The following is a 16,306-nucleotide window of genomic DNA, read 5'->3' as shown; positions in this document are numbered from 1 at the left end:
TCCTTTATTAGTACCAAATTGACCACTTCGTCGTACACTGAGAGGTAAAGTTCTAAAACATCGCCATCCCCGGGCCGGGTTAAGGTCGACACACTAGCGAGATATTTCTTCAGCTTTTCGAACGCGAGCTGGCAATCTTGGGTCCATTCGAACCCTTTGCTCTTAATTGCCTTAAAGATCTGTTGATAGCGGTCCGCCGATTTAGACATGAAGCGGCTCAAGGTGTCTATGCGGCCATTCAACCTCTGAACCTCCTTCAGCTTCCAGGGTGGTCTCATATCTAAAATGATCTTAATCTTATCCGGGTTGGCTTCGATGTCACGCTGGTTAACGATGTATCCTAGGAACTTGCCCGAGGTCACACCAAACACACACTTGTTTGGGTTCAATCTCATATTAAATTTATGCAGAATTTCAAAAACAAAATGCAAATCTTGTGTTAATTCATATGAGAGTTGAGTTTTGACGACCATGTCGTCTACATAGCATTCTACTTTTCTGCCGATTAACGACGCAAACAACTTATTTGCCCCTGTGTTTTTCAATTCGAAGGGCATAACCTTGTAACAGTATAGGCCGAATTCCGTGATGAAGGCAGTCTTTTCTTCGTCCGCCGGATCTATCTTGATTTGGTTATAGCCCGAATAAGCATTCAAGAAACTTAGCAACTCTTGCCCTGAGGTCGCATCCACCAAGCGGTCGATTCTGGGGAGAGGGAAGCAGTCTTTTGGGCAAGCCCGGTTCAGTTCGGTGTAGTCGACGCACATGCGCCACGTGTCGTTGGCCTTCTTTACCAGGACGGGGTTGGCTACCCAGCTCGGGTAGTGGACTTCTCTTATGAAGTCAGCTGCAAGGAACTTTTCGACCTCCTCGTCGGCCACTTTCCACCGCTTCGGGGCTAGGTTGCGTTTCTTCTCTCTAACGGGCCTAACTACAGGATCAATATTCAGCTTGTGAGTTATGAGTTCATAGAGGTTCCTGGATGGAAGCGTCGATCTGAAGCATCCGAGCTGGGTCTGCTGCTGAGGTCGAAATTGCGACTATTTCTTCTGTGTGTGCGGCTCATTCTTTGCCTTGCTCCATAGGCCGCTCCAGCTCGAGGTCATTAGCTACCTTGATTTTTGCCTTCAGGGCGGTGACATAGCACTTACGGGATTCAAGCTGGTCGCCCCACGCTAACTCCACACCAAAGTTTGTTGGAAACTTCATAGCCAAATGGTAAGTGAAGACCACCGCCCGTAGGACATGGATGATTGATCGACCTATTATGGCCTTGTAAGGGGAGGGGGTCACGATCATCTGGAAGTCATGCTTGAATCTGACCATACAAGGCCACGTGCCGACTTCCACAAGTACTGTTATTTTCCCAAGGGGCCAGACTTCTTCTCCGCTGAAGCCTACCAAAGGAGTGTCTGTAGACTTCAGGTCGCCTCTCTGCAACTGGAGCTGGTCAAACGCAACTTTAAAGAGGATGTCAACTGAGCTACCTGAGTCGACGAGTATGCGCCTAACATCGAAGTCGTTGATTCTTAGCTTTATTATGAGTGGGTCATCATGGGGGTAGTGGACTCCTCGCGCATCATCTTATGTGAAGAAAATTGGCTCTTTTGTTCTCAACCGCTTTGGGGGGTTCTTCTCGTCCCGGGTGGCCTCACGAACCGACGTCCAAGTTGCCGCTGAAGTGCAACCCGCAACGACCGAACCTCCCACTACCATGTGGATGGTTTCCCGAACTGGCCTCTCCTCCGGAGGCTGCCTCTACATTTGCTCAACCGGCCTGCCATTGGACTTGGGGGCATCCTTACCGTGCTCCCCTTGCCGACCAGTTTTATTACTATTATTATTATTCTGTACAATGTTTCTTAGATATCCGCGACGGATGAGATCCTCTATCTCGTCGCAAAGGTTTTTACAACTCTCGGTACTGTGACCGTGATCTTTGTGAAAAGTGCAATACAGATTCTTATTTCTTTAATTGGGATGACCCCTCAGATGGGGTGGCCACTTCACGTACGGGGCGTCCTTGATTGCCATCAAGATTTTAGCCTGCTTCAGGTTCAGTGGGGTGTAATAAGCTCGGTCCGCTATAGGAGGTCGGAAAAGCTGACCCAGCTTTGCGCCTCGAGCTGTGTCCTTTTTCTTTCGGTTGTCCCATTGGCTGAAAAGCTCTCCTTCTCTCTTCCTTTTTAAGGGCGCGCCCTCACCCTTTTGGTTGATCTCCTCTTCGGTGGCTATGAACCTGTCCGCAAGCTTCAGGAACTCGGTTATGGTCGCTGGTTGGTTGACGACCATGTGCCACTTAAACTCTTTGTGTGTCACGCCCTTCTTAGCTGCTGCAAGGTGTACGACGAGGTCCAGGCGTGACATCTGCATACATCTATCGTTGAACCGCTTGATGTAACTTCAAATGGATTCTCCCTCTCTCTACACTATGCTGAGGAGACTTTCTTCAGTTCGCAGACACCGCTTGCTAGTAACGAAGTGGGACGCGAAGGCTTGCGCGAATTGCGCCCAACTTCTTTTCGATCCAAGTGCCAAGTTCCGGTACCATGTATGGGCTGCTCCTCTAAAAGTGGTGGAGAAGGCCATGCACATGCACGACTCACTAGCTCTCGCCAGGTGCATCTACGACTGAAAGGCGTCCACGTGATCGTTTGGGTTGAACGACCAGTCATACTTGTCAAGAGGGGGGAGCTTGAAGTCTTTAGGCATTGGGACTGCTAGGAGCTCAGGAGATTGGGGAGACATGATTGAAAGGAGGGGTGCCTTGGCTTCGCCCAAGCTTACCTCTTGTTTGCCCCCGAGCTCGGGCAGGTCGTGGGTGGCAGATCGACGAGCTCGGCGGCGGCGTCTATGCTTCTTGGCAAGCTTGGCATTGGTGCTTCTCACCTCCATGCTGTCAGGAATGGTGTGTGCCGAAAGTAGCTCAGGCCGCTGGTGCTGGATGTGGACAAAGGGATCCAGCTTGGAGCCTGTGACTAGGATCTCGAACCGGTTCTCTAGGAATGGGGTATCGGGTTTCGAGGGCTGAGGAAGCGTGGACCTGGCGAGCTGGAGTCCTCCCAACCTGACTACCCACGGTGAGGCCAGAGTGGCTATTCTTCCGTGTCTACTACGGGAGGAGGTCTGGCTCCTAGGAGGGTTCTGGGGGGCCTCTCCTTGGTGAGAAAGGTGCTCCTCCTAGCGGTGAGACCTGGCTTGCTGTGAGGCCGGGTGTCGAGGAGGGAGCTGCGACTGCTGAAGCTGAGGTTGGGTCAGTTGAGGGAATTGCTGTTGATACTGGTACTAGGAGACCTGGTGTAGCACGTGCTATTGATAGATCTGAAACTGTTAAAATTGCTGCATTTGAGCCTGCATGGTCCGCATGCACTGCACCAAATCTTCCAACTAGTTCGGGCTGGCCGCTGGGGGCACAATCGAGGGTTCAGTGAAGGTTTCTTCGGCTGTGGTAGGGAGTGGAGCAACGACGGGTGCCCCTGCAAGAAGCACGTCCAAACCAGGGATCCTGTCCGCTGAGAGGGAGACAGTGAACTGTCTAACGCATACAGTAGGAAACTGGGGCTATTCCCTGGAGTTATTCATCTCCATGCTTCGCCCGATATTGCTTGAGGATACCATGAGCATTGAGTTTTTGGAGAGTAAAAAGATGTGAAAGTTTTGAGAAAGGCTTTCCGAAGCGTTTCCCATAGATAGCGTCAAATGATGCAACGCGATCCAGTCATTCCTACCTGACGCTCACATGGCTCCTGGAAGATACCTGAGAAGAAAATTCCCAGAGGGAGTTACCCGGCGGGAACACTCCAATGATTAAGTTAGTACTTGGTAGGAGAAGCAAGGAGGAAGATGAAGACTAAGAGTGGAAATAGCGCGTGTACCATAGATGAATCCCCCTCTCGCCTTGATGCTAAACTCCTTATAGCAGAAATCCATTACCTCTCTCCGTTGGCCTCTGACAGGGCGGGTATAACCGTCATTGCCAACCTGCCACAGCCGTTATTGACAGGGCTGAGGAGGCACGCGCTGGGCCGTCACCACTAGGTACGTGTCTGTCAAGTGTAGGACACCTTCTAAAGGTGGCAGGCATGACTCTGCTTGACGAGGGACATGACTGTTGTCACCATATTTGTCTGGCACGGCGGTCGGGCAGGAGATCTTCCTACCTTCCCTCATGCGGCTCGCTAAGCTGCCACAAATCGAGGTGCCTCAGAGCATATGGGTCCCTGCCTCGAAGCACCGAGGTGCTCCTTCCCAAGTGGGTAAAAGCTTGGCGTCCCTTAGAAGAGAGCCCGGGCTCTCCGAGCTAGGTGGGGGATTGACTCACCGAGGTATTAGCCCTCGACAAGTTGACTTTCTTTGACTTGGCGTTTCCTCCATGCCGAGTCGGGATCATGCTGCTTGGCTAGACTGTTCACCAAGCCAGGTTATGCGCATGTGTCCTAGGTTCATGGGGTAGAGCCAAATCGTCCTCCATCAGTTCATATTCTTAACTTCCACAATATCTCTTGAAGTATTTTCAAGTACTATCAACTCAACCTCCCCCAAAAGTGAAAAGCCAAGCATACTTCATGGGAGGTTCAAGATTAATTTTAGCTCAGCTAATTCTTTTCTTCATTAACAGAGCCAGTCATGGCACGAGTGGTAGGGTGCGGCATCAAAAATGATGCAACTAAGGAATGAATTGCATAGGCTCAGTTTGAAAGGAAGTATAGATACAAATATGTAGAGTGCAAAATCTTGTATTTTGTATGTATTTATACCATACATATTTGCATTTGTACTCTTCTCAAACTAAGCACATAACCGAACACACAATTGGTAATCACTAGCTCTAAATTGTTGGCTTAACCAGTTCATGGATGGTAGTCTTGGGCACTCTTTTTGAGTCTGAATTATTCTTTGGGTCCCTTTAGAAGGTGTACGAATACAAATATGTAGAGTACAAAACCTTTTATTTTGTATTAATTTGTATATATATATATATATATATATATATATATATATATATATATATATATATATATATATATATATATATATATATATATATATTGTATTTATATTCTTTCTAAATTGATCCTCGAGCACATTAGTGGCCTTGTACTTGACTATAAAGCCTTTACCATCGCTATAACTATTTGGGTTATGTTTAAGCTGGCCCCGGGTGCCACATGTCACCTCCACAACCACCTCATCACCTCAGCTACGTCGGCACCATGTCACAAAGATAAGTGTGACCAAGACATGAAATCATCGTATGGATGAGGACAACTCCACTGGGATTAAGTCGTATCCCAAAGACCTTGGCCGGTAACCTCATCTCGACAACCCCGAAAGCCTGAATTAACTAGGACATGGATCTTCGGCTATACAAAGTTACATCCTGCTCAGGGTAAGGGATCCAACTTTTGGCTTCCATACCATTACTCTGCTCGGATCAGCATCGTTCTCTAACTACTCGGCCCAACCGCCCACTTTTCTCGATTGACTTAAGCGTTGGAGTACCTACCCGGGGATAACTCCTCGGGCCTTTGACCACTTTCTTGGTTTCAAATCTTGGAGCGTGGCTTCATCCTTCCACCTTGGCTCCGCCCAGTTGGCAGGATTATCTGTCTGTGACCTCGGATCGAGCAACATCAATAACAACATGGGTTGGTTCTCTCAGCTTTAACAAACTTCAAGGTCTCTCTTGCTCAATCAAGATATCAAACTTGAAAGAATACATTTTATACCTAAGGTGGAATCCATCTCCGACAACACTATAGTCAGAACACAATCCAACAAGAAAACATCCATTGAATACACTTCACAATCTTATGATGGTGCAAAGGTACCTATAAGCCAATGTCCTCAAACCCAACACAGATATAAAAGGTGCTCCATGTCAAATATGTTAGAAACTAAACCATCTGCTCTTACACACAGTGGTAGATTTGATAAAAGTATCAAATATGAACCCAAGACACCATTTGTATACAATGTGGGATGTGCCATAACCAATGACAAATTGTGGTACCCTAAATCCGGTGCCACCGGTCATGTTACGAGATTGGCTTTAGTGCTCATATGATTGTGCTTACTCCATTCGCACAGCCTTTTACACCGTGCATTAAAAATATCTTTATACTTGTATTTTTTTTATGGGGAGATATTTTTAGTGCAAGGTATTGTACAAACGGTGTGAGCATTGAAGCCGATTTCCCATGTTACATCCGTTCTAAAGAATCTATGGATTTATAGTGGCGACATGGTCCTGAGCAATTTCTCATAGGTAATGACACTAGTTTAGGCATTTTATACACTGCTCTCACTCTTCCTATTGCATCTCCATCCTTAATGATGAGGGGAAATTTGGTCCTCCAATGATATCGCAACACATGGCATTGTAAAACAACAGAGTGACACCTTGACACCACGTAACCGTAGCACTTTGGACACTTCAGCAACCTTGAGACTACCCCGGTAGGCCAAATTGCAAATAGCTTAGCAGGACCTTAGGTCGACATAATAGGCAACCTACTTTCACCAATCTGAACTCACTCTGGTTAGCGACCTGCATGGTGTGCTAAGCGACCTCTCCCTTAAGCAGACTATCACCTCCGAACCGAACGGTCCTGCTTGCATGTCCGTTGGAAGAGATGGTTATCACCCCGCCCGCTTAATGCGGGATTAGATAAAAAGTACCTGCTTGCATGGAGTCCATCTCCAAGTGTGAAACCACCTCCGAACTGAATGGACCAAAGATCCTGGGCGCATTTCATGAGGCTCACAACAGCCTGCCTATATAAGGTCCTCACCTCCAACCTCATAAGGTATGTGTGATTTAACATTCAAGCTCTCTAGCTCTCTCTTGCTTCCTAGCTCTCAGAAAAAACTCTAGTTAACTAACTTAAGCATCAAAGTGCCCACACTGGGTAAAGTAGCCTAGGTACTCAGATCTTTTCTTTTTCTTTGCAGCTCAACCAAGCGACCTACCTAGTCCGGTGCCCGAGTTGTCCTCCAATGGGGAGTTACCAGATCGCACACCATTAATTGGTATCTTCTATGGGAAACGCTACACAAAAGCCATACTCTCACACTTACTTTTCCAAGTACATCTTCAATGGCATCTTCAAGCAACACCCCAGTCAACAACTCTGTCAATAACAACTTAGTCAAAGGGGGGTAGGACCAACCTGCATTGCACCCCGAGATCTCCTCTATGACTATTGGGCAGTTTACCGTGCCCTTGACCCTACCAGGTGTCCCCATCATGTAGAATCCCAACTTTCCTCTACCCAACGTGAACACGCCTCTTCCACCAATCGAACCCTTAGTGGTCTTGTTGAGATTGATTGGCACCAGTTCAATGAATGGATGTAGTACATCCATGGGATAGACCTACAGATGAGGACATGAGAAGGACGATTTTCCACCCTAGCAAGGATGCAACAACAACAACAACACCAACGAGATTAGGCTGCTAGGTATATCGCTAGCAACTAGAACTAGCAGCCCAACCCGGTAACCAGAACCAAAACCTGGTACCTAAACCACCTTGTTGCTATGACAACCAAAACCAGGTCCTGGTTGAGGAATTGAGCCAGGCCACAGTACAGATCGGGATCGAGGCCACCAGCTCGACCAAAGGGTCACTGAGAAGGAGCCGCAGATGCACACACCACGCCACAGGAAGGAGTTTCCTCGCTCCGAATGACAACAAGGAGACAAAAAGGAAACAGAAAGAGAAGGAGGAGGTGAGTCAGATCAACATCTCATATGCATAGCTAGTGTCCCGAACTTCATCACTGGTTGTTGAGATCCTCATGGCCCCATGTTCGAAAGACTTCAAGGCCTCTAGCTTGGAATCCTATTACAGGATGATCAACCCGGTTGACTACCTTTACAACTTTCAAGACCTGATGTAGTTACACGGGGCAAACGATGTGGGCCTTTGCATGGCCTTTCCGACTACCTTTTGGGGCACAATTCAGATGTGGTATTCGAGGTTGGCCACGGGCTTCATTAAAAGTTGGAATCAGTTCTCAAACCTATTTACTACGCACTTCGTGGCGAGTAAGTAGTGCTCGAAATCGGTGACCTGTTTGTTGAATGTCACCCAACAACCTAACGAGAAGCTCTGAGGTTACATCAAACGATTCAACCTGGAGCGACTTCACATTCCCAGCATCAACTTAATCATCCAGTTCACCATAGCGATCAACGACATCCATCATCCTGACTTGCGCTAGGAGGTCAAGTTAAACCCTTCGGCTTCTATGAAGGGGCTCCTCAACCAAGAGGCCAAGTTTACGAAGGCCAAAGAAGTGCTCAGATCCCGATTGGAGCTGAGTGACAAGCGGAAGAGGTCAGGAGATGAACCTGGGAGTAGCAAACAATGTCGGAAGAGCAAGTCACCAAAGTGTAGCATGTCCCCCTACAACTTCCAAGTCATCAAGAATATCCATCTGCTACTTTGGTCATGGAATAAATACTTCTTCTTCCAGGCTGGTATTTTAAAGGGGAAGTCGTTTTGCAGCTTACACCCAGGACAGTAGGACAAGTAATAATTGTACATCTCGGAAGTACTAGAGGGGTTTTTCTTTATGTGGCATATGTCGGTGAAGGTCTTAATATCTAGGGGAAGCCGATGTGGTGACAAAAGGAGATGGTGCCGACTAGGGTCCTAATGGAGTTGGGATGAAACCGGCCTAAGCTAATGTTATAATAGTTCAACACCTTGAGGTCAAGTGGATGAAGGGGGAACTGAAGACCCGCTTTTAGGGCCTCCTTGAAGACAACAACCTCATCTTCCTTGTGTTCCCATAGGTACTACCCAAGGGGAAGGGAATATCCAAACTGATTCGGAATCTTATATCGAGTTGTGAGCTCATAGACGTTCTTAGTAGAGAGCTCGATGGGACCAAACTGATCTGATGCTTTAGCGTTAAGTGAAGATGAGACCCTTTTACCTCATCGGTCTTGAGTCAAGGTCCCTTCCTTGGCCTGGAAGGATGGACCCCTCTCTCCCCCAGACTCACTATTAGACATTATGAATGAAACAAAACTAAGAGAGATGACTCACCTAGACGAATAATCGACCTCGCTGACAACACCAATCACTCCAACAATGCCAAGCTCCGTGATCTCACCACAACTCCAAAGATAAGGATGAGAGAAATGGGACCCTAAGGGTCCTATTTATAGATAGATGAACCAAACTATGGACGAGTGAGATCTGTTGGATCTAACGATTTGCAAGGGTGCGACGATTCGTATTCTAAGGAGAAATTACTTTAGCGTGCATTTTATGTCCGCGCATCCCCAATATGCTACCTTGTGCCTAGCCCAGATTGACCAAACCAACCCGATCTCGAGCCATTGGTCAGACCGCGAATGAGGACGAAAATCAGACCAAATCACCTCGGGTTAAAACTACTCCCTCGTCGGAGTGACCATGCTGGACTTGGCAGTGGGGGAAAATTGATGAGGGGTAATTTGGTCTTCCAATGATATTGTAACACGTGGCATTGTAGAACAACATAGTATCAACTCGACACCACATAAGCATACCACTTTAGACACATTAGCGACCTCGACACCACCCCAATAAGTCGAACTGCAAACAGCTTTGTAGGACCTCAGGTCGACATAAGAGGCAACCTACTTCCACCAATCTGACCTCACTCCGGTTAGTGACCTGCATGGTGTGCTGAGTGACCTCCCACTTAAGAAAACTATCACCTCCGAATTCCCCGAGATCACGACACTACATTGGAAGAGCTGGTTATCACCCTGCCCACTTTGGGCGGGATTGGATAAACATTACCTGCTTGCACGAAGTTCACCTCCAGGCATGAAATCACCTCCGAACTAGATGAGCCGAAGATTTCATATGCGTTTCGTGAGGTTCATGGTAGCCTGCCTATATATAAGGTATACACGATTTAGCATTCAAGCTCTCTAGCTTTCTCTCTTGTTTCATATCTCTAAAAAAAAACTCCAGCTTGTTGACTTAAGCATCGGAGTGCCTGTTAGACAATTTTTGTATGCCCTTAGCTTCAATCAGAATGATGCACATTATGAGTTTATTGTAAATGAATAAAGTACATATTTGATTCATGTTCATTTGGTATGTTTCTGTGTAATACCCTTAAACTAGACACTTAATGAGACTCGTGTTAGTTTAGAATGTTCACAGCCAGTGGGTCGGTCTGGGGAGACCTATCTTGATAAGGCTGACACTGATGTGTTACCAAGGCGGTTGGGGTGGCCTGTCTCAGCCGCCAGGGTGAGACCCAAGGCACATGCAGTGTATGATTAATTGAATTTTTGAACCAGACCAGATTTCCAGTATTGCCATGAACCTTGAGATTAATGGGCGAAACTGGAAAGTTACACCCGACCCCTTGACTCAATAATGATACTACACTATGTGTCGGATTGGGCTGTCTTTGATGTACCAATCAGTGAGATCCTTAGCGGGGGTCAAACCTGGGTATGTTGGGGCAATCTGAGAATTCACCTGAGTGAGTAATCATAGTGATAGGATTAGCCCCTTTGTCGGACAAAGGTAATGACTGGGGATGCACTCTCACTAATGGAAACCAAGATTGACGGTAGTCGATTTCTATCATTGAGATTTGTTTTGCAAAATATATTTTATATGAGATATAAAAGTTGATATCAACTAAAATGGGAGTCTTTGTCCAATTTGAAAAGAAGATGGGAGGTTTTAGTATCTAAGAAAAATATCAAGAAGGTCCAAGTCTTTTATCCTTTATAATCTATACTATTATAAAATGGATAATTGCTTGGTTTTGGTGTAAATCATAAAAGTTAAATTTAATTATATAACTGTGACTTATATATTTACCCTTAACTTGTATAGATGTAATGCATGTGCCTATAAGATAATCACCCATATATAATATAAAATTATGGGCTAGGCTGAGCTAGAAACGACCCCACTTTGACAATTTCTAACATTAGTTTCAGTGTAACTCTAGTATCGAGATGTTTTTTAGGTAAATTATAAAAACCCCCTTGGTTAGTAACAATACCCTACTGAAATTTCATTTGCAACAAAGACCACTGTAAATTGTTGCTTTGTGACAAATGCCCCCTTCTTTAAAGTTCCATTAGTTAAACTTCGAAAAAGATTCTCATTTATTTATTTAATTTTTTTTTTAAATTTTAATCTATAATTTTTTATTTATTTGACTGATTTATGATTCAATAAATTTTCTAAATATAACATTAAAGTCCTCTCAATTTCCAAATGAAATGGAAGAGGTTTCTTTCTAATAGATATAAATTTATGAGTTTGTTTGGTTGGCTTTTCTCTTGATTTATTCGAGAAATGAGTGGATAATTTTTATATTTTAAGATGAAGAGAAACATTCATGTGAGTAGAATGAATCAAAAATTAAAAAAAAAAAAACTTGTTCCTATACTAGTGAAATGATTCTTATTATTTTAGTTGATTTTGTTTAGAGAAAATGGAGGTATTTTTGGTCATTTAGGGTTTAATAGAAAAAAAAGGATTGAGGAAAAGAAAAAATTTAGATGAATATTTTAATAATTTAATGCATTTGGTCAGAGAGATATTTATCACAAAGTGAAAACTGAGGAGTCTTTGTTATAAATGAAAATTGAAGGGATATTATCACTAACCCTATAATACAAGAGGGGTCCTTGTAATTTATCCTTTTTCTAGTTCCAGACTTTAGGGCCAACCTAGTATTTTCCAGTTCCAACCCCTGTAACAGTCAGTAGCATGGATTTACAAATCCAAAACCCTGAAAAGCAATTCAAGGTCCACTAAAACAAATAAAATCCAATAGATGCTTGCACCAAGACATGGGCGGGCCAAGTACTTTGACTACTTGTGCTGTGTCCCCAAACCCAAGATGCTCACTCTCACAAAAAGAAATGGATACCTAGCATAGAGTTAGCTTGACCTCATGCTGTCTGTAGTTTTTAAGCCACAAGTGCCCGGGTCCGGATGAGCTGAAGACAACAATTTACAACGTGGGCTGGTCACCTCACCGTGTTGTAACACGTAAGCACCCCACTTTAATGCTTGAAGTTAACGGAAGAGAAGCTCTCCTCTCCGTTACTTTTACTATCTATTTTAAATTAATCAAAAATAAATAAATAAATAACCCCACTTCCTCTTCTTCCCTGTTCTCGGATATTAACTTATTTTTTCTGAAGAGACAAAACCCTTTTTAAGCCTAATGTGAAAAACGAAGAGTTGAAGTTGGTCACAACGACTCTGTCGGTCGATTTCCAACAACCGACATCCGACATCAGACGTAAAACAACACCGATGACTGAATCCAACCCAGTTTGCCAACACCAAACCCTCTCATTTTTTTGGCCATAAATCTTTCTTAGGGGAACTTAAAAACGAAGAGTTGAATCCAGCATCGGCGGTTGACTATCGATTTCTAACAAACGACGGTCAATATCTAACATGGAACGAAAAGCAGCACAAACGTTTAATAAAGAGATCGATATCAACATGATGATTGATAATAAATTCTGTAAGATTGGATCAATTCAACACCTGAGATATTTCTAATATAAAAAATATTCGAATCAGGAATTTGTGACAAAAAAATGACATAATCACCGATGCTGGTGTCAAGTCATGGTAAGGGTAGGCTGAACTCATCAATGGATTGGATATTCAATTTCTTATAGCTATTAGTTATCTCAACTATTTAGTTGCAAATTCTGGAACAAAAGCTATCATAAAATGAAGATTTTGGCATAGACCATGTCATTTGTACTAATTCTTGGTTCTTCATTGGTGAAGGAAACCACTTTTCTTTTCACCCACAATTTGGTCAATTGAGAACGAGTTAGGGTATTTTCATACATTATTTTTTTTATGGATTTTTTTTTTCTGCTAAGGGAGTTCCTTAGTTGACTTTTATCTATACTAGAGAACAATGTTTCCTTACACATAATTATACATTTAAATGAAAATTTGGAACAATATCCTGCAAATGTTGGGCTACAACCTCTCGAAACAAAATTTTGCTAAGGTTGAATAGATTGCATTGTTACTCAGCTATTGGCTCAAACTTAAAAGGTTACTATTCCCCTTTTAAACATCATGACATGCAAAAATGTGGGACCACATATGAAAGTATGCACCATTGAAGCATGGTCTCCTCAAATGGCTCAAGCATACCTTGTTTAAGTGGTTTGAATGGACCCACTTGCAATTTCTTAACTTCTTACACAAATACAACCTCAACGGGAAAAGTGTCATCTTTACAACTTGCTTGGAAATAGACCATGGTATATGTGGTCCTATTCACGTTAGACCAAGCTTTGTTAATCATTTATTATTGCAAATATTACTCATACCTATGTCTCCCTAATAATAATAGGAACGAATCAATGAATACTAAAGAGTTGGGGGTTTAGTAGTTTTGGGAAGGAACATAATAATATTCCTACATTGATAATAGGTTGAATTGTTGAACTTTTATTGTCACTTGCCATTTTGAGGGGCACCCTTAGTATAATTTTTTTATAGTAAATGAGAACAAGAATTAGGAGGTCCAAACAATAGCAAAAACATATCCAACATAAATCTAAATAACACACCAATAGCAAAAAACCAATTACAACTATAATTTTTAATATGAACATGGTTTCAACCCTTCAACAAATAATTGATCACAAAACTTCAAACACAACAATTATTTAGCATGCTTATCCAAATCAGCTACTAGTTTATCGAGCTCTCTAACACAATTTTCTTGGATTTTTTTCATAGTTTGCAACGAAGTAGCTTCATCTGAATCATTGTTTGGAACAATCCATTCAAAATATTTGCATTGATTTTGTTTTTCCTACATACACAAAAATGCAAGTTAAGACAAGCAATGATGATATAAATCATCTTGACAAGTATATAACATATGGATTGAAACTCATTCCTATTCTAATAACAAATACACTATAAAATTCATAATCCATATATATTTCACTAAATTTAGTGAATCAATTACATGCAATAATTAAAAATTGAGATTTCAAGTTGGCACCATCACCCGAACTACATCCCAAAAGAAGGCCCTTTTAGGGAATTTTTGAAATTAAAATGGAGAAAATCTTGATAAATGCTCAGGTGGTAATTAATCATAAAAAAAAAATACCATTAGGTGACTGATATAGCTTAGATATGATTAACTTATATAAATCGAATGGAATGTTAAGACGCAACCTGCAATGAAATGATCCTATTGTGCATTTTCTATTGAATATAAGGATAAATTTAAGAGATCATTTTAGATTTTAAGAAGAAAAGTCTGCATTTTCAGATTCTAAAATGATTTAATTTTTTCTGGAACTCAACTTATATCAATTAAGTCCTCTTTGTATTCAACTTCCGCATAGCTATTTTTGAAAAGGTTTTAGAAATTCAATGGCCAATAACTCTATCAAAATTGAGGTGATTTGTTTTTGTTTTTGTACTTTTTTATAAAGTCAAATTGCCAAAGTACATTTCTGTTTTCTAGCCTAGACTAAAATAGCAAAAAAGCATGTACATAATTTATTAAATATTTATAGATATAAGAAATATATAATAATAATATATCAATAAACAGAATACCAATACAAAGAAATTTTTATTTGTTTTTTGTAAAGCATAACAATTTTATATATTAAATACAATCTTTTCATGTATCATATATGTATATATTCTTTTAATCAACAATAAAAAATCAAAGAGGGTTTATTTGTTGCTTTCAATCTTTACCCTACCTATGAGTAAAAAATACAAAAAAAAAAAAAGAATATTATCGATCAACCTTTTCTCTATGTCCATGATGGGAAAAAAATGATCTTTACAATAAAAGATAGAATACCAAATTCCTTATAACTTTTACAGATAATCAGTCCTAAACTTTTATTCATTTCTTGCATCAACAAGAACATTCATGTGGCTATACAATAGTAGAAAATCCATCATATAAAATCAAATATTGCAAATTTTTATTACGGCTATGAAGTGTGAAAAAAAAAAAGAAAAGAAAGAAAAAGAGAAGACAAGGAGAGAGTGAAAAGGGAATTAGGGGTCAATAACTAGATATGACTCTGTTTCTAACTTTTTGAGCAAGGTTTTCTATTTAGGTTGGACCTCTCTAACACAACAGTTAGATTGTTCTCTCTGTAATGGCTTGCTCTTGGAATCAGAATTAGTTTTTAGGTCTCTCTGTAATGGTTTGCTCACTCAACCAGATTTTATTTTCAAAGACAATAGTTAGATTTGTTGTTTCTAGGCCTAAGTTTTTGCAAAAACCCTGTACTATAATCACTGTGAATAACTTAGCTTCAGAAAGATTTGTGACAAAATGAGAGGGCTTGGTGTGCATGTTGACAAACCCGGTTGGATTCAGATGTTTGTGCTGCTTTTCGTTCGATGTTGGATATCGGTCATCGGTTGTCGGAAACCAATAGTCAACCGCCGGTGCCGGCTTCAACTCTTCGTTTTTAAGCTCCCCTCAGAAAGATTTGCAGCTAAAGAAAAAAATGAGAGAGTTTGGTGTTGAAAAACCGGGTTGGATTCAATCGTCGATGTTGCTTTACGTCCAACGTCGGATGTCGCTTGTTGGAAATCTATTGTTGGTCGTCGGTACCAGCTTCAATGCTTAGTTTTTCTCATTCAGTTTAAAAAGGATTTTGTCTCCTTAGAAAAATAACGGGGAATAGGAAAGAAGAGGAAGTGGGGTTATTTATTTATTTATTTTTATTTAATTTAAAAGAAATATTAAAAGTAACGGAGGGAGGAGTTTCTCTTCCGTTAACTTCAAACGTTAAAATGGGGTGCTTACGTGTTACAACGCAGTTGGGTGACCAGCCCGCGTTGTAAATTATTGTCTTCAGCTCATCCGGACCCCAAGTGCCCCAACCCATAATTTTATCATCTCATGAAATTTTTTAGGGTGCTCCATGATTTAACAGGAAAAAAAAGCGATCCTTGCTCATAATTCAAGATAAGGATAAATAAAGTGGTTGAGAATGAATCCCAATAAAGCTAATTTCACACAAAAGAACCAAATAATATATACATAAATTAAATAATAGAGAGGCTTCGTACAATAAGAATGCCCTCATCATAACAACCATATATAATTGCTCTCTTATTTTGACCACCTATCCACCATCTAAAAGTTAGGTTTTAATAAACTGCAGAAAAGTTAGTTATTATTAGAATTTAAAAATAATATAAGCAGTACCATTACAGCTTTTACAATAGAAAACTGCCTATATTGTCCCACTAATAATATATTAAACCCCA

At 41.8% G+C, this 16,306-nt stretch overlaps 1 long non-coding RNA gene across 1 annotated transcript; it reads right to left on the bottom strand.

Annotated features, from left to right (window-relative positions):
- Nucleotides 1-13,567: 13,567 nt before the first annotated feature.
- Nucleotides 13,568-15,714, bottom strand: LOC148844911 (uncharacterized). Its single transcript, XR_016102381.1, has 2 exons — nt 15,391-15,714; nt 13,568-13,853 (listed from the first exon to the last, which is right to left on the bottom strand). It is a non-coding gene; the product is annotated as an uncharacterized LOC148844911 (long non-coding RNA).
- Nucleotides 15,715-16,306: the final 592 nt, after the last annotated feature.

Source organism: Nelumbo lutea, chromosome 7, assembly GCF_056320005.1.
Source record: "Nelumbo lutea isolate HS-2025 chromosome 7, American lotus-T2T, whole genome shotgun sequence".
Lineage (NCBI taxonomy): Eukaryota > Viridiplantae > Streptophyta > Magnoliopsida > Proteales > Nelumbonaceae > Nelumbo > Nelumbo lutea.
Note: the sequence above shows the minus strand (reverse complement) of the source record. Positions and strands in the feature narration are given on the sequence as shown.